The following is a 16,518-nucleotide window of genomic DNA, read 5'->3' as shown; positions in this document are numbered from 1 at the left end:
TGAACTGAAAATTAAAAGTCAAAATAAGCATACACAAGTCATACTTACCTTCCATGTAGTCTACTCCTCAGTGTCTTTCTCCTGTCCCACGTCCTATTGGTTCACTGTGATCAATGGAATTTTCCGTCCTCCATTTTGGAAATGGCCATTACCCATAACAGCTTCCTGGTCAGCACACAGTTAAACTGTAACATCACCCACTTGATCCATAGGGAAACATGGACATTACCTGGTACATCAGTTTTCCTCTCAGCTATAACTGACAGCAACTGATATTTTACTGACAGCAACTGATATATTTCAGATCTGTCAAAATATTGTCAGAACTGGAAGGAATTATTGTTAGAAGAAAATGGTGAGCTTCTGAGAGGAACTGATGGCAAGGTAACTATGTAATGTTCATTTGAAGCTACCTCGTGTTTATTTTAAATATTTTTTACTCAGTACAGGTTCTCTTTAAGGAACCCATCCTTATTGCACCTTATTGTATCTACTTTTCTTTTGAGTGTATTGAGTCTGTGTTGTTGTTTTTGTCATATTTTGGTTCTTTTATTTTTAAGACATGAATTCACTATATATGTCACTGCATCGTTTTTTTTGTTGCTGTACACAAAATCAACAGATCAAGGTCTCTCTGTGGAGCTTTGTAACATAGATGAATTGATCCAGTGTAGGAAGCATGAAGGGCTGTATGTTCAGCATGCTTAAAACAAGTGTCTACATTACCTTTATCAGGCCAAGGAGTAATGATATCTTCTAGACATATTATTTGTGGCAGCATTTGAGTGCATCGTCTCTGAGGGAACCATTTATTGCATTGGCATTAGGAGGCTGTTTATTAGCTTGGCTCAAATTTGTGTTTGTGAGTGTTATGAAATTAGAACCAAGCCTTGGTTATGGAAGTTTTAGTAGGGCCTTATGTGGATTTTCAGTAAGGACTTCATGACTATGGTTCCCATAAAATTAGGACTGCGAGGCAAACTATTATTATACTGTACATACTTGCTGAACCTCTGTGAAGTTGTTCCCTATCTCTAATGGGCAAAGTCTTCTTTGTAATATACTACCACTACATCATACAGCCCTTAGACTGCCGTGGACATCTACAGGTGTTTGCAAATGCCACTTCCAAAATGCCAAATTTGCCTGCCGCCAACATCATTCTTTAGGCATTTTTGTGTCCCCATATATCTATGCCATGGACAGCTAAAGGCATTTAGTACAAAGTTTTGACTCAGTTTCAAAATTGTACACGACTTGAAATATGCAAATGATTCTAAGTTGATGCAGAATTATGCAAATGTTTCTGCAAATCTATACATCTTGAAAATAGACCAATCAAATGCTTTCACTGCACATTATAAGCATAATATTGTGTCATATTAATTTGCATAATTCTCAATATTCTCAAATGTATTTACACCTCAGTGACAATCCCTACTGACTAATGTGGACTTTGGTACATGTAGATGGTACACGGCATTTAATATAATTCAAACAAAGCTGCCACTTGAGTGTAGCACTTAAAAAAAATAATAGCTGGCAGAAATTAAAGGATACCTGAGGTGACATGGGACATGATAAGATAGACATGCGTATGTACAGTGCCAAGCACACAAATAACTATACTGTGTTCCTTTTTTTCTTTCTCTGCCTGAAAGAGTTAAACATCAGGTATGTAAGTGGCAGTTCCTGTTTGAGTCAGGACTGGTCAGACTACAGTGTGATCCTCACTGATAAGAAACTACAACTATAAAACACTTTCCTAGCAGAAAAATGGCTTCTGAGACCAGAAAAGAGATACAAAGGGTCAATAGCTCATAGAGTTTAGCTCTGGTATACTTCGATGAATGTGTCATTCAGCAAAAACAATAAAACAGTTAAAACTAAACAAGTAGATTTAAATATAAAACAAAACTGTGGTATATCCTAAAACGTCATTTTTAGGAGAAGGAGGATATATACAATTGTTTATTTCATTGGTTTATTTTAAACTCTGGTGTCCTTTAAGCCTTTATCTGTCTTTGTTTCTAAAACACCATTGTATCAAACATATCACCTAATCTTTCTGTAGAGCAGCCATCTTACAAAGATCACTGCATACCATGGTTGTACAGGGTGGCTGAACTAGAAGTTAGGACACCTTGCTCTAGCAGTGTTTCTCAACTTGGTCCTCATGTACCCCCAACAGTTCATGTTTTTCAGAAAACCACAATCCTTCACAAGTGAGGTAAGTAGTGTCTTGGCAGAGCTCATTAACTATCTCTGTGATTTTCTGCAAAACATGCACTGTAGGGGGTACTTAAGGACCAAGTTGAGAAACACTTCTGTATAGTATGGTTCTTGCCCAGTGATATACTGATAATTTGATCAGGTAGGACTAGGTTATCAAAGGAGGAAACATGCCAAAATCATCTACCACACTAGTGTTGCAAAGCCAATATAGCTGATTATTGGCAAGTGTATTTTACTGATTATGTTGGGTAGTCTAATGGCCACTGGCACCAGAATCATTTTACCATCTTTGGCTTCTGAGTTCCATCATTGTATTTGCTTTGAACATGTGGATAATGTCCGCAGTACGATTCCGTACATGTTGCTGAAACCTGTGTAATACATCTCACCTATTTATTTTATCCTATCAGAGGTTTGTGTCAACACTTAAAGGTTGATTTGTTTTCTTTACCTTTCCTTCAATTAAAGGCTTGAGAAAACAACGTTGTCTGAAATCACGAAGAAGTAACAAAACAAATTGCAATGAAATGAGACAAATAAAGACAAGTTGCTGTTTGCGCTAACATGTTTGACAAAGAGGAAATGTACTTTATTACCACTCATCAAGAGGAGAAAATGACTTGGAATATTTCATACAAGGTGTCAGTTCTCCTGCAAACAATGATTTCTAAAGCGCAGGTTGAACTTTTGGAAATGCTCACCTCTATCTGCAGTCGCATGCAAATTTCCTAGGACATAAATTAGAATCTGATGAAAGAAGGCATGCTTTCTACTTGCCGCTGCCTTCTGTCTGGAATAATTGATTTCTGATCTGTTGCCCACACAGCTAGAAACCTTTCTAGGCCATTCTTTCACTGGCTCACTGATAAGGACGGGCTTGGAGGAGTTTAAATAAAACACATGATTGGCAAACACTTCACTATTTAGAGTTCCTTAAGAAATGAAACCTGAAATCAATTGCCAAGTTAACGAAAGCAGCCAAGCTTCTCGGGTTAGCACTTTTAGATCTTAATAAGCCAGACAGTTTTACTGTTGCGTTTATTCCAAACCTATGCTTTCTGGCAGGCGGTAAAGAATGCCTCTCACTGACTAAACCCATTGCTGAGATTTTTGTCACGCAAAGTCTAACACTTAAATATGTGTTGTTCTGTATTACAACTGGTGTCTCTTACTGATAAAATGTGAACAATTTTTAAAGATGTTTTGAATTTTAAAGGGAAGTGAGAACTAGCCCATGAGTTGACCTTTAAAACGGAATGTTCCAAAAAGTTAAACTAGAGAATCACTTTTACTTTTTAAATCATTAGCTAAAAATGTTTCATCAAATCAAACAGAAAGTAAGCATGAATTGTTGGTGTTTGCAATGGAGGAACATGATTGCCTTGTATCTGATGCCCCCCCTGCCACTAAATATTTCTTAAAGAGGAACTCCAGTGAAAATAATGTAGTAAAAAAAGTGCTTCATTTTTTACCATAATTATGTATAAATGATTTAGTCAGTGTTTGCTCATTGTAAAATCTTTCCTCTCCCAGATTCACATTCTGACATGTATTACATGTAGAGTTGGGCCGAACCTCCGATTTTAGGTTCGCGAACCGGGCTCGCGAACTTTCGCGGAAGGTTCGGTTCGCGTTAACCACTTGAGGACCTAGGGCTTTCTACCCCTTAAGGACCGGCCACTTTTTTTCCATTCAGACCACTGCAGCTTTCACGGTTTATTGCTCGCTCATACAACCTACCACCTAAATGAATTTTGGCTCCTTTTCTTGTCACTAATAAAGCTTTCTTTTGATGCTATTTGATTGCTCCTGCGATTTTTACTTTTTATTATATTCATCAAAAAAGACATGAATTTTGGCAAAAAAATGATTTTTTTAACTTTCTGTGCTGACATTTTTCAAATAAAGTAAAATTTCTGTATACATGCAGCGCGAAAAATGTGGACAAACATGTTTTTGATAAAAAAAAACCCATTCAGTGTATATTTATTGGTTTGGGTAAAAGTTATAGCGTTTACAAACTATGGTGCCAAAAGTGAATTTTCCCATTTTCAAGCATCTCTGACTTTTCTGACCCCCTGTCATGTTTCCTGAGGGGCTAGAATTCCAGGATAGTATAAATACCCCCCAAATGACCCCATTTTGGAAAGAAGACATCCCAAAGTATTCACTGAGAGGCATAGTGAGTTCATAGAAGATATTATTTTTTGTCACAAGTAAGCGGAAAATGACACTTTGTGAGAAAAAAAAAAAAAAAAAAAAGTTTCCATTTCTTCTAACTTGCGAAAAAAAAAAATGAAATCTGCCACGGACTCACCATGCCCCTCTCTGAATACCTTGAAGGGTCTACTTTCCAAAATGGGATCATTTGTGGGGTGTGTTTACTGTCCTGACATTTTGGGGGGTGCTAAATTGTAAGCACCCCTGTAAAGCCTAAAGGTGCTCATTGGACTTTGGACCCCTTAGCGCAGTTAGGCTGCAAAAAAGTGCCACACATGTGGTATTGCCGTACTCAGGAGAAGTAGTATAATGTGTTTTGGGGTGTATTTTTACACATACCCATGCTGGGTGGGAGAAATATCTCTGTAAATGACAATTTGTTAATTTTTTTTACACACAATTGTCCATTTACAGAGATATTTCTCCCACTCAGCATGGGTATGTGTAAAAATACACCACAAAACACATTATACTACTTCTCCTGAGTACGGCGATACCACATGTGTGGCACTTTTTTGCACCCTAACTGCGCTAAAGGGCCCAAAGTCCAATGAGTACCTTTAGGATTTCACAGGTCATTTTGAGAAATTTCGTTTCAAGACTACTCCTCACGGTTTAGGGCCCCTAAAATGCCAGGGCAGTATAGGAACCCCACAAATGACCCCATTTTAGAAAGAAGACAACCCAAGGTATTCCGTTAGTAGTATGGCGAGTTCATAGAAGATTTTATTTTTTGTCACAAGTTAGCGGAAAATGACACTTTGTGAAAAAACACAATTAAAATCAATTTCCGCTAACTTTTGACAAAAAATAAAATCTTCTATGAACTCACCATACTCCTAACGGAATACCTTGGGGGTCTTCTTTCTAAAATGGGGTCATTTGTGGGGTTCCTATACTGCCCTGGCATTTTAGGGGCCCTAAACCGTGAGGAGTAGTCTTGAAACGAAATTTCTCAAAATGACCTGTGAAATCCTAAAGGTACTCATTGGACTTTGGGCCCTTTAGCGCAGTTAGGGTGCAAAAAAGTGCCACACATGTGGTATCGCCATACTCGGGAGAAGTAGTACAATGTGTTTTGGGGTGTATTTTTACACATACCCATGCTGGGTGGGAGAAATACCTCTGTAAATGGACAATTGTGTGTAAAAAAATCAAAAGATTGTCATTTACAGAGGTATTTCTCCCACCCAGCATGGGTATGTGTAAAAATACACCCCAAAACACATTGTACTACTTCTCCCGAGTACGGCGATACCACATGTGTGGCACTTTTTTGCACCCTAACTGCACTAAGGGGCCCAAAGTCCAATGAGTACCTTTAGGATTTCACAGGTCATTTTTGTTTCAAGACTACTCCTCACGGTTTAGGGCCCCTAAAATGCCAGGGCAGTATAGGAACCCCACTAATGACCCCATTTTAGAAAGAAGACACCCCAAGGTATTCCGTTAGGAGTATGGTGAGTTCATAGAAGTTTTTATTTTTTTGTCACAAGTTAGCGGAAATTGATTTTAATAGTTTTTTTTCACAAAGTGTCATTTTCCGCTAACTTGTGACAAAAAATAAAATCTTCTATGAACTCACCATACTCCGTACGGAATACCTTTGGGTGTCTTCTTTCTAGAATGGGGTCATTTGTGGGGTTCCTATACTGCCCTGGCATTTTAGGGGCCCTAAACCGTGAGGAGTAGTCTTGAAACCAAATGTCGCAAAATGACCTGTGAAATCCTAAAGGCACTTATTGGACTTTGGGCCCCTTAGCGTACTTAGGGTGTAAAAAAGTGCCACACATGTGGTACCGCTGTACTCAGGAGAAGTAGTATAATGCGTTTTGGGGTGTATTTTTACACATACCCATGCTAAGAGGGAGAAATATCTCTGTAAATGACAATTGTTTGATTTTTTTACACACAATTGTCCATTTACATAGAAATTTCTCCCACCCAGCATGGGTATGTGTAAAAATACACCCCAAAACACATTATACTACTTTTCCTGAGTACGGCGGTACCACATGTGTGACACTTTTTTGCAGCCTAGGTGCGCTAAGGGGCCCAACGTCCTATTCACAGGTCATTTTGAAGCATTTGTTTTCTAGACTACTCCTCGCGGTTTAGGGCCCCTAAAATGCCAGGGCAGTATAGGAACCCCACAAGTGACCCCATTTTAGAAAGAAGACACCCCAAGGTATTCCGTTAGGTGTATGGCGAGTTCATAGAAGATTTTATTTTTTGTCACAAGTTAGTGAAAAATGACACTTTGTGAAAAAAAACCAATAAAAATTAATTTCCGCTAACTTTTGACAAAAAATTAAATCTTCTATGAACTCGTCATACACCTAACATAATACCTTGGGGTGTCTTTTTTTTCTAAAATGGGGTCACTTGTGGGGTTCCTATACCGCCCTGGCATTTTACAGGCCCAAAACCGTGAGTAGTCTGGAAACCAAATGTCTCAAAATGACTGTTCAGGGGTATAAGCATCTGAAAATTTTGATGACAGGTGGTCTATGAGGGGGCGAATTTTGTGGAACCGGTCATAAGCAGGGTGGCCTTTTAGATGACAGGTTGTATTGGGCCTGATCTGATGGATAGGAGTGCTAGGGGGGTGACAGGAGGTGATTGATGGGTGTCTCAGGGGGTGGTTAGAGGGGAAAATAGATGCAATCCATGCACTGGGGAGGTGATCGGAAGGGGGTCTGAGGGTTTGGCCGAGTGATCAGGAGCCCACACGGGGCAAATTGGGGCCTGATCTGATGGGTAGGTGTGCTAGGGGGTGACAGGAGGTGATTGATGGGTGTCTCAAGGTGTGATTAGAGGGGGGAATGGATGCAAGCAATGCACTGGCGAGGTGATCAGGGCTGGGGTCTGAGGGCATTCTGAGGGTGTGGGCGGGTGATTGAGTGCCCTAGGGGCAGATAGGGGTCTAATCTGATGGGTAGCAGTGACAGGGGGTGATTGATGGGTAATTAGTGGGTGTTTAGGGTAGAGAATAGATGGAAACACTGCGCTTGGGTGGCGATCTGATGTCGGATCTGCGGGCGATCTATTGGTGTGGGTGGGTGATCAGTTTGCCCGCAAGGGGCAGGTTAGGGGCTGATTGATGGGTGGCAGTGACAGCGGGTGATTGATGGGTGGCAGTGACAGGGGGTGATTGATGGGTGGCAGTGACAGGGGGTGATTGATGGGTGATTGATAGGTGATTGACAGGTAATCAGTGGGTTATTACAGGGGAGAACAGATGTAAATATTGCACTGGCGAATTGATAAGGGGGGGTCTGAGGGCAATCTGAGCGTGTAGGCGGTCGATTGGGTGCCCGCAAGGGGCAGATTAGGGTCTGATCTGATAGGTAACAGTGACAGGTGGTGATAGGGAGTGATTGATGGGTGATTGATGGGTAATTAGTGGGTGTTTAGAGGAGAGAATAGATGGAAACACTGCGCTTGGGTGGTGATCTGATGTCGGATCTGCGGGCGATCTATTGGTGTGGGTGGGTGATCAGATTGCCCGCAAGGGGCAGGTTAGGGGCTGATTGTTGGGTGGCAGTGACAGGGGGTGATTGATGGGTGATAGGTGATTGGCAGGTGATTGACAGGTGATCAGTGGGTTATTACAGGGAAGGACAGATGTAATTAATGCACTGGCGAATTGATAAGGGGGGTCTGAGGGCAATCTGAGCGTGTGGGCGGGTGATTGGGTGCCCGCAAGGGGCAGATTAGGGTCTGATCTGATAGGTAACAGTGACAGGTGGTGATAGGGGGTGATTGATGGGTAATTAGTGGGTGTTTAGAGAAGATAACAGATGTAAACGATACATTTGGGAGGTAATCTGACGGCGGGTTTGCGGGCAATCTAATGGTGTGGGTGGGTGATCAGATTGCCCGCAAGGGGCAGGTTAGGGGCTGATTGATGGGTGGCAGTGACAGGGGGTGACAGGGGGTGATTGATGGGTGATAGGTGATTGGCAGGTGATTGACAGGTGATCAGTGGGTTATTACAGGGAAGAACAGATGTAATTAATGCACTGGTGAATTGATAAGGGGGGGTCAGAGGGCAATCTGAGCGTGTGGGCGGGTGATTGGGTGCCCGCAAGGGGCAGATTAGGGTCTGATCTGATAGGTAAAAGTGACAAGTGGTGATAGGGGGTGATTGATGGGTGATTGATGGGTAATTAGTGGGTGTTTAGAGGAGAGAATAGATGTAAACAATGGATTTGGGGGGGTGATCAGATTGCCCGCAAGGGGCAGGTTAGGGGCTGATTGATGGGTGGCAGTGACAGGGGGTGATTGACGGGTGATTGATGGGTGATTGACGGGTGATTGACAGGTGATTGACAGGTGATCAGGGGGATAGATGCATACAGTAAACAGGGGGGGGTGGTCTGGGGGGGGGGGGTCTGGGGAGAATCTGAGGGGTGGGGGGTGATCAGGAGGGGGCAGGGAGCAGGGGGGGGGATAAAAAAAAAATAGCGTTGACAGATAGTGACAGGGAGTGTCTGATGGGTGATTAGGGGGGTGATTGGGTGCAAACAGGGGTCTGGGGGGTGGGCAGGGGGGGGGGTCTGATGGGTGCTGTGGGCGATCTGGGGCAGGGGGGGGAGAAATCAGTGTGTTTGGGTGCAGACTAGGGTGGCTGCAGCCTGCCCTGGTGGTCCCTCGGACACTGGGACCACCAGGGCAGGAGGCAGCCTGTATAATACACTTTGTAAACATTACAAAGTGTATTATACACTTTGTATGCGGCGATCGTTGGGTTAACATCCTGCCGGCGGGATGTTGCGGCGAGCGAGCGGTGACAGGCGCCGGCGGAGGATCGCGTCACGGATGACGCGATCGCTCCGCCCATGCCCTTAAATGGACCGCCGCCTCTGTGGGTGAGGCCGTCCTGCAGGGCTCCACTTCCCCGCCGCCCCTGTGTAGTGGGCGGTCGGGAAGTGGTTAAAGTTCGCGAACCGCAATAGACTTCAATGGGGATGCGAACTTTGAAAAAAAAAATTTATGCTAGCCACAAAAGTGATGGAAAAGATGTTTCAAGGGGTCAAACACCTGGAGGGGGGCATGGCGGAGTGGGATACACGCCAAAAGTCCCCGGGAAAAATCTGGATTCGACGCAAAGCAGCGTTTTAAGGGCAGAAATCATATTGAATGCTAAATGACAGGCCTAAAGTGCTTTAAAACATCTTGCATGTGTATACATCAATCAGGTAGTGTAATTAAGGTACTGCTTCACACTGACACACCAAACTGTTCACTGAACAGAACAGGTATACAGTGGCGGGTTCACTGAACAGAACAGGTATACAGTGGCGGGTTCACTGAACAGAACAGGTATGCAGTGGCGGGTTCACTGAACAGAACAGGTATACAGTGGCGGGTTTACTGAACAGAACAGGTATGCAGTGGCGGGTTCACTGAACAAAACAGGTATGCAGTGGCGGGTTCACTGAACAGAACAGGTATGCAGTGGCGGGTTCACTGAACAGAACAGGTATGCAGTGGCGGGTTCACTGAACAGAACAGGTATGCAGTGGCGGGTTCACTGAACAGAACAGGTATACAGTGGCGGGTTCACTGAACAGAACAGGTATACAGTGGCGGGTTCACTGAACAGAACAGGTATGCAGTGGCGGGTTCACTGAACAGAACAGGTATACAGTGGCGGGTTTACTGAACAGAACAGGTATGCAGTGGCGGGTTCACTGAACAAAACAGGTATGCAGTGGCGGGTTCACTGAACAGAACAGGTATGCAGTGGCGGGTTCACTGAACAGAACAGGTATGCAGTGGCGGGTTCACTGAACAGAACAGGTATGCAGTGGCGGGTTCACTGAACAGAACAGGTATACAGTGGCGGGTTCACTGAACAGAACAGGTATACAGTGGTGGGTTCACTGAACAGAACAGGTATGCAGTGGCGGGTTCACTGAACAGAACAGGTATACAGTGGCGGGTTTACTGAACAGAACAGGTATGCAGTGGCGGGTTCACTGAACAGAACAGGTATGCAGTGGCGGGTTCACTGAACAGAACAGGTATGCAGTGGCGGGTTCACTGAACAGAACAGGTATGCAGTGGCGGGTTCACTGAACAGAACAGGTATGCAGTGGCGGGTTCACTGAACAGAACAGGTATACAGTGGCGGGTTCACTGAACAGAACAGGTATACAGTGGCGGGTTCACTGAACAGAACAGGTATGCAGTGGCGGGTTCACTGAACAGAACAGGTATACAGTGGCGGGTTTACTGAACAGAACAGGTATGCAGTGGCGGGTTCACTGAACAAAACAGGTATGCAGTGGCGGGTTCACTGAACAGAACAGGTATGCAGTGGCGGGTTCACTGAACAGAACAGGTATGCAGTGGCGGGTTCACTGAACAGAACAGGTATGCAGTGGCGGGTTCACTGAACAGAACAGGTATACAGTGGCGGGTTCACTGAACAGAACAGGTATACAGTGGTGGGTTCACTGAACAGAACAGGTATGCAGTGGCGGGTTCACTGAACAGTACAGGTATGCAGTGGCAGGTTCACTGAACAGGTATGCAGTGGTGGGTTCACAGTACAGGTATGCAGTGGTGGGTTCACAGAACAGGTATGCAGTGGTGGGTTGACTGAACAGGTACGCAGTGGTGGGTTCACAGAACAGGTACGCAGTGGTGGGTTCACAGAACAGGTATGCAGTGGTGGGTTCACAGAACAGGTATGCAGTGGTGGGTTCACAGAACAGGTATGCAGTGGTGGGTTCACAGAACAGGTATGCAGTGGTGGGTTCACTGAACAGGTATGCAGCCAGGGACAAGCTATGCCTAACTAATCTTTCCCTATGAGAGAGAGTGTGCAGCAGCTCGCCCTACTCTCACTAATGCAGGCACACGAGTGACCGTAATGGTCGCCGCTGCCTGCCTTTTAGTAGGGGGTGGAGTGGCTCCAGGGGCTAGTGTAGCCTAATTGGCTACACTGGGCCTGCTGACTGTGATGTAGAGGGTCAAAGTTGACCCTCATGGTGCATTATGGGGCGAACCGAACTTCCGCAAAAGTTCGCCTGCGGGACGCGAACGCAAATCACGGAAGTTCGCATGGAACCGTTCGCAGGCGAACCGTTCGGCCCAACTCTAATTACATGGTGACATTTTTACTGTGAGCAGGTTATGTAGCTGCTCCTAGCTGTTTTGGCTGTTAGAGACAGCTGTAAACAGCTAATTCCTGTCTGTGAACATTGTTACATTGTGGCAGTTTGCCCAGAGTACCACGGTATTCAGAGCTTCTTGTGGGAGGGGTTTCAGCACAAAATCAGTCATACAGCGCCCCCTGATGGTCTGTTTGTGAAAATCATTATATTTCTCATGTAAAAGGGGGTATCAGCTATTGATTGGGATAAAGTTCAATTCTAGGTTGGAGTTTCTCTTTAACGAAGAGTTGCTGTGTGGCTTTGGGACAAAGTCAAAGTTATTATTATTTATTATTATTTAGTATTTATATAGCGCCGACATATTACGCATCGCTGTACAGTGTATATATATATATCTTGTCACTAACTGTCCCTCAAAGGAGCTCACAATCTAATCCCTACCATTGCCATATGTCTATATTATGAAGTGTAAGTACTGTAGTCTAGGGCCAATTTTAGAGGGAGCCAATTAACTTATCTGTATGTTTTTGGAAAGTTGGTGACTTTTGGTTTGAACCTATTCATGTTAATTATTAGTCTAAAATAAGAATGCTTTGTAGGTTATCCCATAATGTCCGGATTCAGTATTCTGCAGCAAGAGACAAGTAGGGGACTATGGCAACCATCTTGGGCATGCCATTTTAGATGCCTTTATCACCTGGTATTTTTCCCAACCAAAGGTAAAAACAAAACAAAAACTCATATTCACTGAAGCACCCATTTAAATATTGTTCAGATCAATATAGCCATGGTGCTGAGAAGGTTAGTGCATTTTTGTGCATTTTTGTGGTGTACTCATTTCTGTAGGGAGCTCATTGTTATTACTTGCAGGATATTAAAACTAAGTGCAGGTAAGGAGGAAACTCATGTATAGCTGTGAGGTGGCACTATCTTCAGTCATCATCATCCCCAGCTACTTTTAACAGTTTATCATCATTGTTTTATGCTCTTAGTGGGCCTTCCTGCAGCAGTTTATTTGCAAGCACAGCTTATTACACAAAGCATTGAACAGCACTGATGCTATACTAGACATTAAAGTTTGTCAATTACTTCTATCTCTCATCATTGCTTTGAGCTGCCTGTAAATGGGGCTTACACCAGTACTAGATTATTTGCAAGCGCAGCATATTACAATAAGTATTAAGCAACGCTGCTGCTATTCTACCCATTTTAGCCTTACCATTGCCTTGTTCTGCCTTCCAGGAGGATTATTGTACTACATTTGCAAAATTACGTTGTATTACTGTAATTAGTGTTTCACTGTAATTAGTATTACCACTGTCAAAAAAAAAAAAAAAAGCAAAACAAAAAAACAAATATGTTTATTTTTTTTAGTGAAGACCAACTCTTTCCCCAAGAATATTCATACCACAGTCAAGTGGTGTACAATGAACCAAATATATATTTGAGTATATGTGAAACTTGACCCAGCAAAGTAGTTAAATTGACAATAGCCCTTATGGGGGAAGGTCAATGACTATGAAACTTGCTTCTGGCACAGGTCCTTCTCACTTTTTCTTATTTATTTAGCACCGACATATTACGCAACGCCATGCAGAGTATATATTGTCTTGTCACTAACTGTCCATAAAAGGGGCTCACAATCTTGTCCCTACTATAGTCATATGTCTATGTATGTGTTGTGTAGTGTACATCTCATAGTCTAGGGACAATTTATGGGGAAGCCAATTAACTTGTCTGTATGTTTTTTGGGATGTGGGAGGAAACTGGAGTGCCCGGAAGAAACCCACACAGACACGGGGAGAACATACAAACTCCTTGCAGATGTTGACCTGGCTGGGATTTCAACCGGGGACCCAGCGCTGCAAGGTGAGAGTGCTAACCACTACGCCACCATGCTGCCCTTCTCTTCAGTGTAGTTGTATGCCATGCAGCCTTTCACCTTGTGGCTCTTGATGCCTGTCACATGACATGCAGAGACAAGAGCCACAAAGTAATAGTGATAGGCTGCACAGTGGGGTACTTTGCCGAAAAAAGGAGTGAGAAGGAGTGGTCTCGCCACTGGAAGCAGGGGAAGTATCAAATTACAGCTACACCCCTGACTATAGACTTCATATTTGCAAATAGTTGAACAACACAGGCATCAGAAAGATTAACATACACCAAAAACAGTTTTAAATTGGAAGGTAGTGAGGGACTTACCTCCCCATTGAATGAAGACTCAAATTGTCTGATTCAGGCAAAACTTTATTGTATACTCCACAAAATAATGCTTATTATTAATACTATGAGAGGTAAGTCCCCCACTACCTCCCAATTCTAAACTGTTTTTAGTATGCTTCAATCTTCCTGGTGCTTCTGTTTTGTTCTACTATTTGCTAGTTTGTCTACCCTTGGTGGAGGGGTGTTATCTCCTATTTCCTAATCTACACAGAGCGACTTCTTAACCCAAGTGGGGTAGAGTCTAATCTTCCAACCTATCTATACAGTGGTTGCCTCAGCGGTAACCCTTCCTTGTGAGCATCCATTCACATTGATTCTGTTTCATCTCACTTGACCTTAACCACTTCCCAACCACAAGTTTTTCCTCTATAGAAACAAGAGCGATTTTCACATCACACTCCTCCCATTCAATCACCAATAACTTTATTGTTACTTATCACATTGAAATTATCCGTATCTTGTTTTATTCACCACAAATTAGGCTTTCTTTGGTTGGTACTTTTTGCTTAGAATTATTTTTTTCCATTTTGTAATTTTGAATTACTATGACAATAATTATGAGCCTTTATTTGCAAAATTAACAGTAACATACCCTCATGGCATACATATTAAAAAGTACATAAGGTAACTACCGGTATGTATGTTTTTTTTTTTAAATGGTGTTATTTTAACGAGTGTTTTATTTTGCTAACTATAGTGTTGGGTGTAAGGGGTTAAAATGTAATACAAATGTATGTATGTAAATGTAATTTATGTATGTAATGGTGTGTTAGGGTGCATTTTTACTTTATGACCACAAGATGGTGCTACTCTTCTGTGTTCTATTAATAGAACACGGAAGTACTGTTATTTGGGTTTTGTGAATGAGAGGCTGCGTCTTACTGCCATAGCTTCTCATTGATTACAGGCACTGTGATCGGTTTTGAGAACAAGCTATTCTCATTCCCTGATCATGGAATGGCGAGATGATGGCAGAAGGATGGGTGTGAGATACGGCAGCATGTATATACGCCCCTGGTTAAGTGAAGTTTCCAGGGGCGGATATATATGTACCAGTGGTACAGAACTGGTTAACATACTACACCATTTTGGACTCTCGTTTTCCTTTTGTTTCTACAAAGGCATCATATTGCTGGCATAATTGTGTGAGAACAATAAGGAGTGTGTGAAGATACGCGGAAAAGCCGCCATTTCTCAAGGTGAGGCGGCTTTTTCCGCGTCCAGCATGGCGTCACAACGCGGAAAAACTGCCACATGCCGCATAGGCAGAGCGGCGGAATCCGCATTGGGAATGGCGAATTCCGCATTGGGAGCAGCGGAATCCGCATTGGAGGCGGCGAACTTGCCGCATGGCAGTGGCCCTGACAAAAGGGTTGAGCATGGGGAAGTCGCCGCTGGTGTAGTGAGCGGTGTGGCGGCTCCCACGCTCGGTTCGTTGGATACATTGCAAAACAGTACTGGTGTGGCTGGGACTGATAGTCCACCAAGACTCAGAGTGACACGCGCGCGTGCACAGAGGCAGAGCTTATATAACAGCCAGAAGTGAGTCAGCTGACCAGGCTGGTCAGCTGACATTTTCTACAACTCTCATTGGTCCAGCAATTAGGGAGGGGCCTGGAGAGTGTTCTGGTATATATACTGCTGGCTGTTCAGTTGCTGGTTGTCTGGCGTTGCGATCACAACGTGGTAGCACGCAGACCTGAGTCAGATCCGAAAGTGTGCCGGGACCAGCTGGAGCTGTAATCCTACACTTAGCTAGATTTGTTGATAGCTTAAAGTACTAGTTTGATTGTGATTATCTGGTATGACCTTCTGCCTGCCTGACCATTCTCCTGCACTCTGATCCTGTATTTTGTCATTCTGATTCTCTGTTGCTGAATCCCGGCTCGTCCTTAGACTCTGCATCTGCCTTCTGATTGTGTACCTTGATATTTCTGATACCCTGTTGCCGAACCCTGCCTGTACTTTAGACTTCGCCTCTGCCTTCTGAATCTGTACTTTATCTGTCCGTGTGTTTACGACCTGGCTTGTCCGACCTCGAGAACTGACCTTACTGTTAGAGGCGGTTCCCAGTCCTGATAGTGACACTCCCTCTTGAGTGTCACTCTCGTTCTGTCGTTCCTTCTCTCAGCCTGACTCCTCCCTCCGGGAGCGTCCATAAGGAATTAGGCAGTACTCCTTACTGCTCTGAGCCCAGTCCTCTTAATATTACTGTTTGCACTAAACACTCTCATTCTACTCAGGTGTCCAGAGGTTAGCTGGTATATCGGATTATCGGTGATGCTGCAGATCATCTATAATCTGGTATATATCTGTATTCCCAGTGATTCTGCAGATCACCGGTAATCAGATCCTCTCTGTGTTACACCGATCGTTACAGAGTGCTATAGACCTTTTCACTGTGTTATTGGGTACATAATTTTGTTTGTACTGAGTAGTGTACATATGCTGGACTTTGTCATTGTGTTATTAGGTGCTTATTGTAGTTGGGGAATAGAGTTTGCATATCCGTTGTAGGAGGCTGTATCAGGTGGATTAAGGGTTATTGCATTTACTATTCACATTAAGGAATTAGTGGTTTTTGCTGGTGTGTTTCTTCTAATGCAAGCTTTTTTTTCTTTTAAAACTAATAAATTGTTTTTATAGATGTGTTACGGTTATAAATATGTAACACTTCGTTTATAATAACATAATCAATATTTTTAGTTTT

At 43.3% G+C, this 16,518-nt stretch overlaps 1 long non-coding RNA gene across 2 annotated transcripts in view; it reads left to right on the top strand.

Annotated features, from left to right (window-relative positions):
• The window catches only part of LOC137547020 (uncharacterized), a 91,187-nt gene that overhangs the window by 12,453 nt on the left and 62,216 nt on the right, over window positions 1-16,518 (top strand). The window contains exon 3 of one of the 2 annotated variants that reach the window (XR_011026440.1): window positions 2,704-2,961. The exons of the other annotated variant lie outside the window; for it this stretch is intronic. This is a non-coding gene — a long non-coding RNA (uncharacterized lncRNA). Of the gene's footprint in view, window positions 1-2,703; window positions 2,962-16,518 lie in introns of those variants that run through there. 2 annotated transcript variants of the gene reach the window in all.

The sequence above is a fragment of the Hyperolius riggenbachi genome, chromosome 1 (genome assembly GCF_040937935.1).
Source record: "Hyperolius riggenbachi isolate aHypRig1 chromosome 1, aHypRig1.pri, whole genome shotgun sequence".
In the NCBI taxonomy this organism is placed as follows: domain Eukaryota; kingdom Metazoa; phylum Chordata; class Amphibia; order Anura; family Hyperoliidae; genus Hyperolius; species Hyperolius riggenbachi.
This window is presented reverse-complemented; position numbering and strand designations above follow the sequence as displayed.